The sequence below is a fragment of the Catharus ustulatus genome, chromosome 10, assembly GCF_009819885.2.
Source record: "Catharus ustulatus isolate bCatUst1 chromosome 10, bCatUst1.pri.v2, whole genome shotgun sequence".
NCBI lineage: Eukaryota > Metazoa > Chordata > Aves > Passeriformes > Turdidae > Catharus > Catharus ustulatus.
The window spans coordinates 2,581,131-2,598,294 of record NC_046230.1 but is presented as its reverse complement, the minus strand read 5'-3'; the positions used below and the strand labels follow the sequence as shown (position 1 = coordinate 2,598,294).

The following is a 17,164-nucleotide window of genomic DNA, read 5'->3' as shown; positions in this document are numbered from 1 at the left end:
ACTTTAGCAGCATGATTTATGCTACAATTTTTGAAAGTCAAGGCTTGTCATGTGATAAAACAACAAGTGTGCAACTGTGATGAGTCAAAACCCATACCCCAGTAACAGAGAAAAACCTTCCCATTGTATTTTTCCTGCCCCTCACTTTTACCTCTGGAACAACGTAAGAACACAATTTAGAAAAAACTAAGTAGATGTTTTCTACCCAAATGTAAGCAATTTTTTAAGATCAATTCTACACAATATCCCCAAGGAAGGCTGCTGAAAACAGGATTAACCTCCTTAGGAGCACTACTTGTTTCCCATGAACAATCAGGTAGTTGCAGGTGCTAATTGTATCTTAAGACCAAAATTAATCTTTTTCTAATATTTATTTCAAACAGTTGCTCTCCACAGAGCAACTCTGAGTTAAAATTCACTGCTGGCTTTCTCTGCAGCTGCAATCCTGCAGCATACTTTATCAAGAAGCAGTTTGGCATGCAAATGTGCAAGTGACAACATAATGGGAATCTGAAATTCATCTCACTACAGTTATTCTATTCCTTAAGTATTTTTCTTCTAAGCTTGTGTAATTCCCTATTGAGCTTCAAATTCTAATATTTTAGATCTCAAAACAATCCAATATTCTTTAATCTGATTAAACTTTCGTTTCTTTGACCCACACTTCTCCAAATCATCTCTGCATTTCCCAGTGTACACTTGCACCAAAACCTGCAGCCCAGGCTGTGATTCTGAGCAGGGTGACAGCCACAGCTGGGACTCAGATCTCACACAGCTATTGCAGCCCAACAGCAGGCAGCAGCACAGCCTCTGTCACAAAACTTACTTAGACTCACAGAAAAAAAATCTGTCCCCAGAGAGTTGCATACCCACCACTGAATATTAGATATTTGGTCAGGTTGTTTCATATGAATTTACACTTATTGAAAACAGCTTATCATATAGTTTGTATCTAAAATATTTTTAATTATGTTGGTGTTCAGTTGCTCAGTTTGGCACATTTATAATACAACAAACACTTCAGGAAATCATAATAAAATTGGAAGTTAAGATTTGGCTTTGTCTCATAAAATGCATCTTTCACTGCTAACAGCTCCCTGTCATGCATGTAGCTTACACTATAAATTTCATGGTTTCCATGGCATAAGGATCTCTCAAATGCACAACAAGTGTTTCTTTTTTATGGTAGCTGCAAACAAGCACCGTCTACAAATTAGATGTTAACACAGCAAAGCAAATTGCAAACCTGGTGAGTGTGTTTGCTTACTGAGCATCAGTTCTCAAGAAAACTACTTTCTACACTCCTGCACGCAGCCTTCAAATCCAAGTTTCTCTCTTGTCAAAACAAAACTAAACCCAACAAACAGGAAAAGTTTGAAAGTGCTTACCTTGAAGAAGCTCCGAAGAAAATACATTATGCTTAGCATTTTGGAGGGCTTGAAATGAAGAATTGTTCAATCTTTAGAACATCCAAGGCCTGGGTGAATTCCTACACTCCTGCTGTGTCTTTAGTTACATGCTTTCTTGTTGCTATTTTGGACAGTCTTAGTACAAGGGAAGCATATGAGCCATGCCAGGAGCTTATGCTAAGGAGTTGCATAACAATTAGGGCTTATCTGTGCTGCGCTGTGCAGTGCAGCAATGCAAACAGGTTTGTTCACAGTTTACTAGCCCCAGAACACTTCCACTAGGCATGCCCAGAATGATGCCATTGTATTTGCTAAAGAAACTAAAGCTATTTGTGAGTGCTTCTAAAAGAACTGGAACTACAAAGGACAGCACATGTTCCCGTACATCCCCCCCAGCCTTTGCTTTTGCCAACTCCAAGTTCACCCAGTGAGTATTACGCTTGCTGCAGCATTTAAAAGCAAAGGCTCCCACACTGGGAGCTTTGCTATCTTTAAAGGTAAGGGAAAATTGCAGAACAAGTCTTTTGAAGTGCAGAAAAGTATATGCAATTTCACTTTTGTCTTTTTTCTCGCTTAGCATTATAGTCTCTTAAACTTTACTTGTGCTTCAGTAACATTCAGCAGCACAGAGATGCAACTAATGTCACGTAGCAAAGAATCTCTCAACATTTATTGGCCAGGGCTGAGAGTTATGCAAAGTCTCCTCACACAATGCACTTAGAATCAAAGACAACTCCAGAGCACAAGCAAGCTCTCAGAGGGGGATCATTCTGCATTACAGCAACTCTCAGGCACAGCCTGACACTGCAAGCTTTCACTTATTTTTTAATCTAGCTATGGCCTATATATGAACTACCAAAATCCTTCCACCAGGAAGAGGTGTTTCAAGGAGTAGTAGTTCCAGAGTAGCTTCTGGTGCTCCACACTGCTGGCACAGAAAAGAGAAACAGAGAAATGTGCAGTGCCCCCAGCACAGCAGGGTGGGATGGGAACAGCCCCCAGCGTGGCTTATGGCCCAGCTCTCATCCACAGCTAACACCAGCTCTGAGGCTCAATTTGCTCTTTTGCCTTGTGTAATGCAGGATCTCTGGGCCAACACCCCCTAAGCACGCCCCACTTTGGGTTTGCTTTAGGTTTTGTTTTGGGTTTGCTGTGCTGCAAAGCTCCCAGCAGTCACTCTTGTGGTTAGGCCATTGCATGCAGGAACACTGATGTTTGGGTAGTACATGTAAATCAGATTTTTTCATGCAAAACTCAAGTATTTTACAGCAGGAAGCTATAATTGGCCGCATACACAATTTTTCTGCCATTGTGGGAACTGCATGAGTTAAGCATACACAGTCACACTGAAGGGCACACCCAACTTGTTAGAAACCAGGCCAATAATTTCTAAATTACAACACAAGGCACAAATGCAATATCATCCGTGGTTTGATCCACCAAATGACAATACTGCTTCAGTGAAGTTTGGTCCTGTCATCTCTTATGATTTCATGGACAAAGGGAGTGTTTTACTGTAAATCTTAGCTCTAAAATCTAGGCATATGTCAATTTTATAGACCCACAGTAATCTTTTAAAGTAAATTTTTGGCCCAAATTATGAAAGGAAAACTCCCCATAAAAATTCTAAAGAGTCGCAAAACAACTAAAAATCCAACATTAGTGTTCAAAAATTCTCTTTGGAGGAAAATGGGCCTGGCTCATGTTTTTTCAATACTTTGATTTGTTAATATTTAAGTAATTTTTATGATTTATTCTGAAATTACTCTCACTGTTTTATAACCTGCTCATTCAAGAAGTGGCAGGCACACTTATATTTCCTGCATGCCTCTCCTGGTATTGACTCAGGTTGTGCTCACAAGGCTCAGGTGAAACAGCCTTTGCCTAAGCCCTGACATCAGACTGAGCAGAAGGAAACAACCACTGAGAAAAGTCCATCTCTGCAGTGCCTTGGCATTTCTTTTTCAGAAATGAAAAGGAAAATAAAGCTTTAGTCACATTTGAATTAGGGGTTTTTTAATAATAATCATTGTATGCTCAAAGGCAGATTTTTGCTGCCAGATTTTTATCTGTAAATATTTCTAATTTACACAGAAATGTCTCTTACAAACAACATGCCAAAGCAGGCCATTGCCCAAAGGAATTGAGCCCCCTTTCCATTGGTTGTCTTTTCTGAAATTAAAGTTCAACTGCCCATCTTCACCTTATTCTTCCATGCTTTACTCGTTCATGGGCTAGAAATGAGGATATTCCTCCTGTAAATCAGCTGGGACCATTCCCTCACATTGGTACATCTCTTGGGCTGATTCAATTCACCACACAGGATGTGCAAATTGCACAGTATTCCCTCAATCTGCAATTCCTTGAAGGCAATTGGAACTCTGCTGGTCAAAACTCCAGGGAAATTGCAATAAACTTTCTAACAGTCAGGCCTGTGTGATTCTGCACCTTAGCAGATCATTATGGAGCTACCTAAGTCCTTTCACAGCCCTTGAAAAGCACTGGCTGGACCAGGTTTGCCTGGCATAGGGTAGTGGGGTGCCTCTGGGAAGGGGAAGGGTTGCTCTGTGCTGGACATAAAACCCAGAGGTGGAGAAGCCAGGAGTGAAGGAGGGAACATCAGCTTTGTGGGGAACGAGGGAGAGGTAGGGGAAGGAGTTTCCACTTTGTTTCTCACCGTATTTCACCACTTTCCCCAAAGTTGAGTCTGTTTTGTCCATAATGGTAATTGTTAAGTGGTTTTGTCTCAACCCATGAGCTTTTCCATCTTATCTTCTTCCCTGTCCTGTTGAGGGTGGCAGGGTGGGCAGCTGGCAGATGTCAGTCCACTATGCACTACAACTACAAACAAATCTCAAAGCATTAGAGAGAACCTGCAACCTTATTTAATCTGGGTTACAACGTGCAAATACCCAAAAGTTCTTCTTTCTCCCTTAATTGTACATCCAATGAAATCCTTGATAGTAACTTTGATTTGTAAATCTGTAAAAAGCTTTCTGATGCCCAAAACTTTATATTTTCCAAAATGTCAGCCTACTGCTGATAGATTATTTTTTTTCATAGCTAACCTCTCACAATTTTATACCCGCCCTTTAAATGCACACAATCTGGAGTTCACTACTATCAAGTCCAATTTCAGAGTGAGGAGTTTATCACTCACCATGAACACCACTTGCAAAACTGTGGCAATCATTTTTTCAGTGTATGATTCTGAGGTTTCGTTGGGTCACTGAGGATTTAGTCTCTTTGGACAGGCACAGAACTGTTAATCCTCAAATGCCCAAGGCCAGCTACTGTTGACGTTTTCCTTACTGATACACTATCTAAATCCACATGCCTTTTCTGCTTTATAAAGAACAGCAGCTGAAAACTATCACTGACTCAGAACAAAATATCCTTTTTGCTTCTTGCCACACAGCCAAAAGTGACTATTTAAAGTGACACAGCTCTCAGCCCAGCAGCACCATGGAGTGCCTGAACCAAAAATACCTGTCCAAACCTTGCAGAACACAGAGACTAGGATTCTCTGAGGGCAGACCAGTGACACTGAAACTCCACTACTGCACTAGTGGAAGGCTTTTCTTCCCCTCATTTCAACTATTTGATTATTTCATGTACCATTTACTTAGTTTGACATTGGGTATTGGGTATTACAGTAATTTCACGAATACAAGCCGCACCAATTTGACCAAAATTTTGGTGGAAACCCGGAAGTGCGGCTAATATTCCGGGGCGGCTAATACATTAACAAAATTCTAAAAGCTGCCAACACGGAAGTGAGAGCCCGCGGCAGCCCCAAGCCAAGCTGGAGCCCGGCCGGCCCCGGCAGAGGTGGGAAAGCCTGGCAGAGGCGGGGCCAGCAGTGCGGGGGGCGGGCGGCAGAGCCTGAGCCAGCAGGGCGGGGCAGGGGGGGCGGCAGAGCCCGGGCCAGCAGGGCGGGGGAGCCCGGGAGAACTGGGGCTAGCAGTGCAGGGGAGCATGGCAGAAGCAGGAAGGCCGGCGGGTGGGGCTGCCTGGCAGCAGGGGAAGCCCAGCAGAATCGGGGCCAGCAGCGTGGGGGAGCCCGGCGGTGCGGGGGCCTGCAGTGCCGGTCAGGGCGAGGAAATGCGGCGGCGGTGCAGACGGGAGGGGGTGGCCGGCGAGCCTGCCAGCGGCGGCAGTGCCTGGGCCGCCGGCAGGGCGACTACGTTAACGCAGTGGCGACGCGGCCGGCGTGCCTGCCAGTGGCGGCAGTGCCTGGGCAGCTGGCAGGGCGACTACGTAAACAACGCAGCGGCGACGCGGCCGGCGTGCCTGCCAGCGGCGGCAGTGCCTGGGCCGCCGGCAGGGCGACTACGTTAACGCAGCGGCAACGCGGCCGGCGTGCCTGCCAGCGGCGGCAGTGCCTGGGCCGCCGGCAGGGCGACTACGTAAACAACGCAGCGGCGACGCGGCCGGCGTGCCTGCCAGCGGCGGCAGTGCCTGGGCCGCCGGCAGGGCAACTACGTTAACGCAGCGGCGGGGCGGTGCTGACGGGAGAGGGGGGCCAGTGAGCCCGGCGGCGGCTGCAGCACCACCCGGCCGGCCCCGTCAGCAACCATGAGCGGGCCGAGCCTGCCTGGCCCCGCCCCGAGCCAGTAAAGCCCGCTATGCCGCGATCCTGTTACTAATTGGCCAATTTGTGAAAGCTGCGCACGGATTCTCGCGACGAACGAAAGTGCGGCTAATATTCGGGGTGCGGCTTATCTATTGACAAAGACAGCAACATTGTCGAGGCACCGGGGGTGCGGCTTATAATCCGTGCGGCTTGTATTCGTGAAACTACTGTATGTAGGTTGTGTCAGGCTGGCTTCCAAACCAACTAAAGGTTGGAAAATTTGTTGAAGTCATTCCAGCTTTATGGCTGCAAAGGTCAAATGTGACAAGTCTTGTGTGCATAGTGCAGAGCTTAAAGTGAGGATGGAGACTGGGCCTGCCTTCCTGCCTCTTCTCAGAGCACCATATCCTGTAAAATTCCTTCAGGGAACAACAATTTTGCTCTATGTTGCCTTTCCCTTGGAAGACAAAGCCCAGAGATTTCATTGTTTTCATGTCTGTAAACACACAACCATACCTATTAAATAAGGCATTAAAAATGCCTCAGTGGCACATTAATTTATATCCACGGATGCTCAGGTTTTGGAATATTGCAATCTGAATTCAAAAGCTCCAAAAATGAAAACTTTAAACTTTTAACTATCAGCCTATCCTGGGCAGAAGGGACATGCTGCAGGCAGCCATCACTAAGTGTCTTCACATGATGATTTCAGTGACCAAACAGGTATTCTAATTTCTGAAGGATCATGGCAGACACTTTCATCTTCATTGTAATTGCTTATTTTCCCTCAGGCAGTTCATTTGATTACCATTATCATAAAAATATACCTCTTGATGCAGCCTAACATGTTGGTTCAAGGACTCTTCAAATCCTTCTGAACTTCCCTCCTGTAATCAAAACATTTAAGTTTTCTGCCTTCATAGAAGGTAAGAGATTCCGGGCTTATAATGGGGAACTGAGCTTTTGGAAGCTGACAGGTATTTCTTTATTTTACCACAGCCTCAGCTCTCAGCTGGATGAACATTTGTGCTTCTAAACCAGAAATCCCTGGATACCAACACTGGCTACCATCGCCCAACAAAATCCCATTTCTTATGGACATCAGCTACTAACTTAGAACTCCTCAGGCAATGCTGTAAATGATAGGACATTTAAGAGTTGGTTTGAATTTTAAGCTTCTGAAGAAAAACAATAAAGGGAATCTTAGCAGGAGAAGTCATGGATCAAAGCCTGATTGCAATTTGTTTTATCAATGTATGGGAGCTGCTGGTGCTGCCACAAGGAGGATTCCCACTGCTGTCTCTGCATCCTCAGCCCCTAACCACAGGCAGATGAAGGTATTTTTACTCCAGTTTGATATTTCCACTCAAGACTGAGCCCTGGCTGTGAGACCCAGGAGCCTTGCTATGAAGCTTGCAAGGTTAATTCAGAGCTGGTTGGATCTCTGAAGTTCCACTCCAGACTAGAGGCATAGGCAACACAGAGTTAGATGCCTTTTAGTCTGGTCCAATGGGAAGCTCTTACTATGAGTTTAGAAAATATCTTACTCATGTGCATTTAAAAATCTCTTGCAGAAAAGAGCTAAAATGAACCACTGGTCAAGAAGTGTGTTTGGCCCTAATAATACCAGTTAAATTAATTCCAAAACTATTTTCTAGAAGAATTGACTGAGGAAGTCCAGAGTAGAAGTACTGAGATCCCAAGCTATAATTCTGCCTTAAATACCCTCTGAACAAGTCAAACAAATGGAGAGCTAAATGCAGGGTAGAAGTAGGCTTCTGTGATTTTTTCCTGTGCCTAGAGAGAAGTCCTGCTGTTAATCAGCTAGTAAGAAGCAGCATGAGTGGCTTCTCCACCCACTATTCTCCAGAATGTCCCAGCCAGGTAAATGGCAGAGGGGTATTTATCACATGAAGGTGATGGAAATGACAGGGCATCATGAAGTAGAGTTCCAGTATTTTTATTCTCAAAGTTATTCAGGAACTCAACTGTCTCTGAGTTATAACCATTATATCAGATTCTGGTGTGCCATTAAAACCTTCTCTGCCTGGATGGAAGTATGATCATCATATAAACAAGAATCCCAGCCATCACCCCAGATCTACTCTACATTGGACATAAAATCCATTTCTTTGCATCCCCCCAGGTACAGAGGAAGGTGAGAGGCTGTGGCACAGCAGAAGTGATAACGCTGTAGTGTCAAACATCAAGGCGTCAGGCACAGGGACACAGAGACACAAACCAGCCACAGTTACTATCAGTCTGGTGGGAGACTGAAAACAAAACAGTCAATATCAGGGCTGCTAAAAGATTGCTTTCAGATCACAGTCCTTGTCCTGTTTAGAGGGCCAGACTATTCTGAAATTCTGTCTTCAGGGAGATTCAACAGAAGAGGGAATTAGACTATATTCTTTTATTAGGTGGTATATTCTGGTTAGGACAATGTTACTATTTCAAAGGCTCATAACATTCAGATTTCTAATCCAGAAAGTTTAATACGTAAGACAGAGGCAGAGTACTTATGGAGAGGTTTGTCTGTAGGAAAAGCATTTTGGCAAACATTCCAGGAATAGATAGTGCACACATAACAGAGAAATTCCCACAAATGGCTGTCCCTCTGATGAGATCCCATAGCTGATCACTGTGGGGTGAGAAAGTCTAGAGCTTTCTTCCTGAGTGGGTGACATCACAAGGTTAGTTATTCAAGATGGGGTCAGTTCTTCAGTCAAGAAATACTTCAAAACTGAGAAAAAAACTGAAGCACTTGTACTTTTGGTACAATTATTCCTTTGATTAACATATAAATGCTGTTCTTGTCTACCAGCATATTTTCAACCAAGGTGTCAACACTTACATACATTAGTATGCTTTCACCTCTAGACAAGTAATTAGATCACGTATACATAGAAAATAGCTATACAAAACAGGATAGATTGCATAGTCAGAGAAAAAAAATAACATTATTCTCATTTCTTGCTACACTTTACAGTGAAATTATAAATGCAGATCAAGGCTTTGAGCCTGTAAGCATAAAATGTTGTGAATACAAGCATAAGAAACAATAGTGCTCTGTATTCCTTCAGTAGAGATTGATTACCACATGGCTTTCCTGCTTCCTGCTTTGTTGATATGGCACCAATCTTCAAAGAAATCACAGTATAGATTTCCTAGAGTAACTTCAATATTCATTCACTGTGTCTGCCCTCTTGGATGTATTCTTCCTGCAGTGTTATAACATCCAGATGATTTCCTGGCTTTTCTGATTCTTACTTCTTCATGATAGATTTAGCTCTTTTGAATAGGTCATTTTTTCACAAGTATCTTTAAAACTCTGCCTTGTAATCAGTTTGTTTAATAAAGAAAACTCAGCAGTTTGTTCTATTGACAGAAACCAACCAATACATGTTTCCACCCTTCCACAGAACTAGCTGGATGTCTAAGAATTGGGCACACCCCAGCTCTTGGCTGCATACTCCTTGGCTGGCATTGGCACTTACCCAGCACTGCAAAACCCAGGTGTTGCTCAGCCTCTACCAAGAGCTCTTTTCCTATAAATTCCCCAGACACCAACAGGGGAGAAAGTGGCAGATGAAAACAAGAAATATGCATCTCTTTACTAGCATGGTATGGCATTTGGCACGAATTAAAGACAAATACTTCTAGTATTAATTCCTTCCAGCAACTTACTCCCAGTTGTTATGCAAGCCAAGACCTGGTAGTTGAGTCATCCTACAAATGGCAACACCACCATGGGCAGGTGTCATAAGCTCCCAAAACCACACTAACCTGAGCATCTTAGAACTCTGAACTGGTCAGGCATCAGAACAGTCCCAGGCAACCCTCACTAGGTCTAATCACAGAACTGCAATGCACCCTGTTCAGTGTGAATGTCTGAGGTTGCAGGCAGGCAGGTGACAGCTGGAACAGGGGCTGTTGCAGGCTGCATCTGCAGGTCTGGCAAGAATAGAGGGGGAAGCTCACAGACCACCAGCCTCCCTTGCTCCTGTAGCCATCAGTTCCCAGTTCTGCGTTCAAGATCAAGTTAATGAATTTGTGAAACAAAAATAAAGCTCTGTTAATGGACTATGTTGAAAAGTTGCAGTTACAGCTGCAGAACTGACATTGCACCACACCATGTGTTGGGATCTCTGGCTCAGGCTCCTAACCTCATCCTTTTTATTTTTGATCTGTTCCAAGTCACTATCATATATTCAATATGTGTTCCAAGGATTAACCACGTGTGCATTGATGCTGCAGCAGATATCTATTACAGTAATACCTAAGAATTCACCCTTAGCCACTGAGCAGTACCACACACTTGCAATGTATTTATTAGTGGGAAAAATAACTGCTATTGGAGGTGCATCTCTGCTGCTGATTTTCTGCCTGCTGTGCCCTAAAGCATTTGTGCCTCCACTGGAGTAATGTGGTTGGAGATTAACAAAGACCATGTGCACTCAGAGTATTAACAAGCCTCACACGTGTAGAATGGAAAGAGATTAATCATAACCATGTAATGCTGCTAATCTTCAATCCCACCAGGAATTTCACTCTTCTTCCGTTTTCCCTCTGGGACAGTTTTATTATTTTCAGTTTGGTAAGATACTGTCAAGCTTGAGTGAGCAAAAACAGTTTGGGTGATCATAAGAGCTCCTGACCTATGTCAATTGACATTAATATTGTCTCAGACTCATGCATCTGAAGTATTTTGGACAGTAATTTTTTACATATGCCATGGGTCAAGCGACATACCAAGAGGCCAAATACCCAGGCTTGTCACACTGACTGTAAGAGCAGGAAAAAATCTTGCCCATAGTACCTACAATGGCCAGAGATCCATGTTCACTGATGCATATATACAGCTACAAATCTGACTATTCAAATTTTAACCTCTCCCCCAACTCCTGAGAGCTTCTAAAGCTTTCTTCACCACCTTGAATGGAAACAATTACTACACCCAGAGGGCCAGAAACATTCATTCTTTCTTCTGGATGCCGTGGAACTCCAGCTATTTGCTCACTCTTCAATGGCAAGACTGAGTAAGATACAATTTAGGTCAACTGCTCTGCTGTGCTCTCAACACCCTGAACAACCTGTGCAGAGGAGCCCAGATGGCAGGATGTTCCAACAAAGAGTGAAGGACAATTGAAAACGGTTATCATAGCCATTTCTGTTCCTTGAGATAAGCAATTCTACAATAATGGTGGATTTCAGCATAGCAGAGGAGAAAAACAGCCCAGTAATTTGCTAAATTTGCCAACTAATTGTTCTTACTGAGACTCATGCATGACAGAGTGTCATTTACAGTCTTACCTTTTCCTAGAGCAGAGTCCTTGCACTTGAAGAACTCAGGAGTAACCCAGGGAAAGATATTAAACAATAAAAACTAAAAACTAATTTCAATATTCAACCTGCAAAACCCTTCATGTTTTGGTTTCCCAAAGCAGCTACAATAATTGCATTGCTGTTATGAAACCTTTCCATAACAATCTTCCATAACAAGAAATGGAAAATCTGTGAGAAGTTGACAGTGAGATAAAACTCAGTGAGATAAAACTAAAATAATTACCACATCTCCACAGAAGAAAACTGGATCTGGATGATCTCAGCAATTGAGAAAGTCAGAGATGCAGAGACTTATACACTTAAATGAGCTCACATTTTCCAGGCTATTTTGTCTGCACAACCCAGAGAATCCAGACACCAATACCAGTAAAAAAATGGAGAATGAGGCTCTATGTCCAGACCTTTCTTTTTCTTACAAAAGCAAGCTGAAAATCTGGAAAATCTATGTTCTAAAAATGAGCCAGATGCAGAGGATTCGTCACATTTTACTTTTGGAAACACTGCTATTCAATATTTTAGCTCCCTTTGAGAGTTCAAGGCATCAGTAAAAAAACAAAAACAAAAAAAAAATCAGCTATGAAGAATAGTTGAAAACATTTTTACAATAATAATAATTTTTTCCAGTGTGTGTATCAGACAATGTGAATATTTTGGTTTGCCTTTGCCTATGCACCAAGGCAGTTCTAAGTACTTGCAAGCTCAAGCTTGTACACGTTCATCTGTCAGCACTTAACCTGCTTTGATCATCACTTCTCCTGTCCACTGCACCAGGTCTGTCTTGCAGAAGTAACCTGCAAAAATCTCTTTCCATCCAGTAGTAAAGGCAGGGCAGGGCAGGATAAGGGAGAATGCTGTCCCAAAAAGTGCAGTTCAGGCAAGAAATAGAAATGTTTCAAACTGGGAAGATGTCACTGCATCCCAAGCTTTGTTGTTTGTGTGTGCCTGGCATTAGTAATTGGACTGAGAGCCAGCTTGACTGTCTGTGATTTAGCTGTAAGTCAAGGCAGGACTCAAAGCTTTCTTCTGAGTCATGAAGGGTTAGCAACCAGTTTCATAGCCTGACAAATGATTCCTTTGCCTCACCACAAAACCAGTTCTTTCCTACAAAGTGTGATACAGACTGAAAATGGCTCCAAGAAAACAGCCATATGCTTGTGGAATATATCAAATTAGAAAAGTTGTTTTTCTTAGGCTCTCAGCTATGGACCAGACCACGTTGGACTGTCCACTGACTTACAGGATGTCTCATTCCTTATGTCCTTTCAGTCCTTGCTGTTTAACCATGGTCAACAAATCACACATACTAAAGCTCAGGTGAGTCACAACATCAAGAAAAACAAGATTAAACCTGTTGTATCCCATCTGCTCCATGCACAGAAAACCAGTTGCACAGCCCCAGGACAGTGAAAGCTGGAGAGTGTTGTGGAAAGCAGCCAACTTCCTTTTTGCTGTGCTCTCCTTCTGCCATCTTGCCTTTGCTGTAAATTGATATTAACAGTATTCTATTACTTTTTTTCTCATCTGTTCTATGTTTTGATTTTTAGGAAAATCTCACTCCACCAATCTTTCCTACAAATAGAAGTTCACTTTAGTTCACACTTCCTAGGACAGTGTTGACAGACCAGGGAAGTAGTATATTGCTTCATGCTTTGACAACTTAATACTCTTTTCCCAATTATTGTGCTGAAGTACTGTGTACTAGAAAATAAAGACTTTCATGTATTTGATCTAAGTCATTCAGGATTAAATGAATTCTAGATACTTCCAATTCAAACAGGGAAAATTAATTTCTGATTTTCTCATTGACTATGGTCCCACATCCAGACAGAAAACACCTGTGTCTTCTGTTTCTTTAAATTAAATATCTTCCAATCATGTAATGCTGGACTCTTTCTCAGGTAAATCATTTTAGCTTTGGACAATTCTTTCCTTGCACAGATCTGTTCTTTTATTTTTAATCTTCAAGAAACTGTATGTCCATTTAGAAGTTATCTCCAAGTAAGCAACTTCTAATTAAGGCAACATTAATGCTGTCTGTATTACATATTTTTATACCCTGATCATTTTCATTTCAGCAGCTGCAGCACAGCTCCTTCTGTGGATTACTATTCTCCAAACAGTAGTTCAAACCACACACAAGACTGGTTTAGTTCCATGCTATTCTTATTTTAAATAATAGCATTTGTGTTTCTGCTTCCAATGACCCCAGGTTTTGTAGGTAACATCCACTTGAACAACAGCTAGGAAAAGGAGGATTGAAAAACAATCTAAATTTCTCCACAGACTTTTTCCATATCACATAAGCCTATGTGGCTCATCTCTGAGTTTTTGCTGAGGCCTTTTCCTTCCATTTCCTTCAAATCAATAAAAGGGATATGAGGACAAGAGATATGATTTCAGGAGACATGAGTTTTCCTATAAGTTCCACTGATAATCTGCATTACTCCAGGAAAATTTGCTTACTTAAGGAGCCCTAAACATAAATGAAAGCAGTGTTTCCAATGAGTCCTAACTTTGGTAAACCATAAATGCCCATGGTGGGTTTGAATCAATAACTACAGTAATTTCATGATTATAAGCCGCACTGAGTATAAGCCGCACTTCCGGGTGTTGGCAACTTTTCGTTCTTTGTCCATACATAAGCCACACCTGATTATAAACCGCACATTACAATACAGGATGTGATAAAAGGTATCTGTTCTATCACCATCTGTTGAGGGTGGGGGCAGTGATCCTTATCTCCACGGCAGAGATTCTGCTAATGGGCCATCCATTGAAACCAGGCAGGGCATTGTTCTTTATCTTTTCACAACCCATCCTTCCTCCAGCCAGTCATTTTCTGCTAATGGCCATTGAGTCCCACTGAGGGACTGATAAAATTACTGCATCCCATTGGAAGTTGCTCCAGCCAGGGGGAAGAGCCCAACATTTCTTACCAAGATAAAAACAGAGGTTTTGGGACACTAAGGGAGCCCCTTTCTCCACTGGACTCCAGAGGAAAACCAGATTTCTCCACATCACCACTGGACCTCCGGAGGGAAACTGCACCTTGTACAGGAGCACTGCTCCAACTGAGCCACATCTGTCACTGCAGGAGGATGCAGCCACCATTTAATGGGACTGCTGCCAACACCCTGCCTGACAGGTGTCAGGTTGTACTCTGATTTTGTCAGGGTTTGGGGTTTGTTCCTTTGTAGTACTGTATTTCTATTTTAATTTCCCTAGAAAAGAACTGTTATTCCTAATTCCCATATCTTTGCCTGAAATTCCTTTGATTTCAAAATTATAATAATTTGGAGGGAAGGGGTTTACAGTCTCCATTTCAAAGAGAAGATTCTGCCTTTCTCAGCAGACACCTGTCCTCCAAACTAAAACAGCAACTTTTTGTTCTTTGTCCATATATAAGCCGCACCTGATTATAAGTTGCACTTTGGGTTCGGACCAAATTTTAGTCAAAATGGTGCGCCTTATAATCATGAAATTACTGTAATTTCATTTTGTGCAGAAAGGATCTGAAGAGACTGTAAGCCTAATCCAAAATTTTAAAACAGGACCACTAGAGACAGGCTCTTAAATCTCTACGAAGTGGCTGGTAATCTCAACTGCCATTTCATAGTTTTCTTTTAGGATCTCTATTTTCAAACAGGGTCAGGACTCATAAAATGTTTAGGTTTTGAATATGATGTGCAGCTTTCACCAGAAACAGTGTTCTTCTCCACTCTTGACATGTCAGAAACTTCTTTTGAGCTCAAGGGATCCTCAGTGCTGTTTGCAAGGTCTGAACTTATTTGTAAATCAGCACCTTCTGGACCAGGTAAAGGAAGTGAGCTGAAGCTGCTCAGTTACTGAAACACTGAGGTCCTCACTGTCCCAAACACTTGATCCTCTCGTGTTAAAAGCAAACAGAAATTACTTCATTATATGAAAAATCTCACACTTTTAAAACTGTTTATATGTAGGCAACTCACTTCTGTAACTGGTTTCACATCCACACTAGCTTGTTTTACTACTTATGTTCCCAGGGAGCAGCAGAAACATTTAAAATCCAGGATGTTTGAAGAGTGGTATTCTCTCAGACAGGAACTCTATGAAACCAGTTTTACCATTCTGCCTTTTCAAAGGTAAGTAAGTCCTGGGTGTTGTCTGATGTTCTGGCTCTTGTGAGGAGAACACAGCAAAAGGAATACATTTATGCAACTGCAACACAAAATTCCTGAGTTTAGGAGAATATTCATATGTATTAAACTGACAGACAAAATTGCTGTTTAAATTTCACTCAAATGAAAAGTCTGCATATTAATAACTTTGAATTGGTGCTTGCTAGTGATGCCTTGGGTTTTAGTTTATATATTTTTCAGAATCTCTGCTGCTTAGTACATAACTCTGAAACTTCATAACAGGTGTTAGTAAGTTCTCTTCACTGGGTAGTTAGACAAAACAATCCCTTCCCAGCTAGAGAATCAATGACAACTGGTACCCAAAAGCATAAACAATAGCAAATGGAAAGAGGCAAGCCAGGCTGATGCTTCATAGCCTGGGGCTGTGGTTGGACAATTGACCCCAATGTGTAGATGAAACAAAACTCATAAAAGTGTAAAACTCATGACCAGAATCCATCTGGGATTTGATTTGGGTGCAGCCTCAGCCAGGCTCTTGCAGTGCCCAAGGTGAATCCTTTCAATAAATACCTATTTTGTTCCTTTTGCTCTGCCTAGTCTCTGTTCCAGGTCAGCCTTCCCAGGCATCACTAGGAAAGGCCATAGGCCAACATACCACCAACAGCACTGGCTGGCAAACTTTCCTCTTAATCTTACTCAGAATTCAGTGAATAGACTTATTTATTCATTTTTAGTTATGTTCTAAATTGGACCTCTCAAGCCTCCCCCAGGACTCCCTGAGAGAACTGCACACAAGTGCAAGTAAAGCCCCTTGACCTCCTTCCTCCTCCTCCCCAGACAGAGCAATTTGCCTTTTAAGTTTTAGCTACAGAGAGTATGAACTCTTCCATGGGCAGGAAGGGAACATGGCAGAAAAGAGCTTCCCTAGCCAGATGCTTTCATGGTCCCACTTGCATCACCACATTCATTTTGTGTGCTGTAAAGTTCATTTATTTCAGATTAGAAGAACAATACATAAGATGCTCTTGTAAGTGTCCATACCTCGAAAACTTTGTTCCAGTTTATACACCACACTTCTGGCAGCAGAGACAAAAGCCAAATTAGAAAAAGCAGGAAAGGTACAGATATGGAAACTGAGGTACTTTACGGTTTTGGGAAGAACAGAGATGTAGTAAATGAGAAACAGAGAAGAAGCAAAATGGAAGAACTGGACCAAACTTTTAAATAGAACAATTATGTGAAAAGACAGAGCAGGGACAAGTTGTATCATAGATGTTGCACCTCCCTTCAACTTTTCCCCAAGGATAACTGAATTGCTCTAATGGAACAGCAAACACAAAGAATGGAAGGCACTTACATTCTATGACAATGGAGACACCCAAATTACATAGAAAGCGTGAGTGCTCTGGGAACATTATGAACCTTCACAAAACAGGGCTACATAATGCCACGAAAATTAATGAAACTAACTAGTAAAACTAGCATCAAACAGGTCTCCAGGTACAAGCTTTGAGGCACTGAGTTATCCTATTCAATTTAATATGAAAAAAAGGCTTCTGTTCTGGAATCTCATCATTTGACAGATGCAAACAGATAATTCCCCATAGTTCATAATCATGTAAAAAATAATTCCACTGCTGCTTTGAGCTTTTGAGCTGTAGTTTTTGTACCTATGTGGGAGACAATCCTTGGAAGCGCTGAACAGCTTTAGGCTG

The 17,164-nt window shown here is 42.3% G+C and overlaps 1 protein-coding gene across 1 annotated transcript in view; it reads right to left on the bottom strand.

Annotated features, from left to right (window-relative positions):
* The window catches only part of ARHGEF4 (Rho guanine nucleotide exchange factor 4), a 204,167-nt gene that overhangs the window by 168,479 nt on the left and 18,524 nt on the right, over positions 1-17,164 (bottom strand). The window lies entirely within an intron of this gene.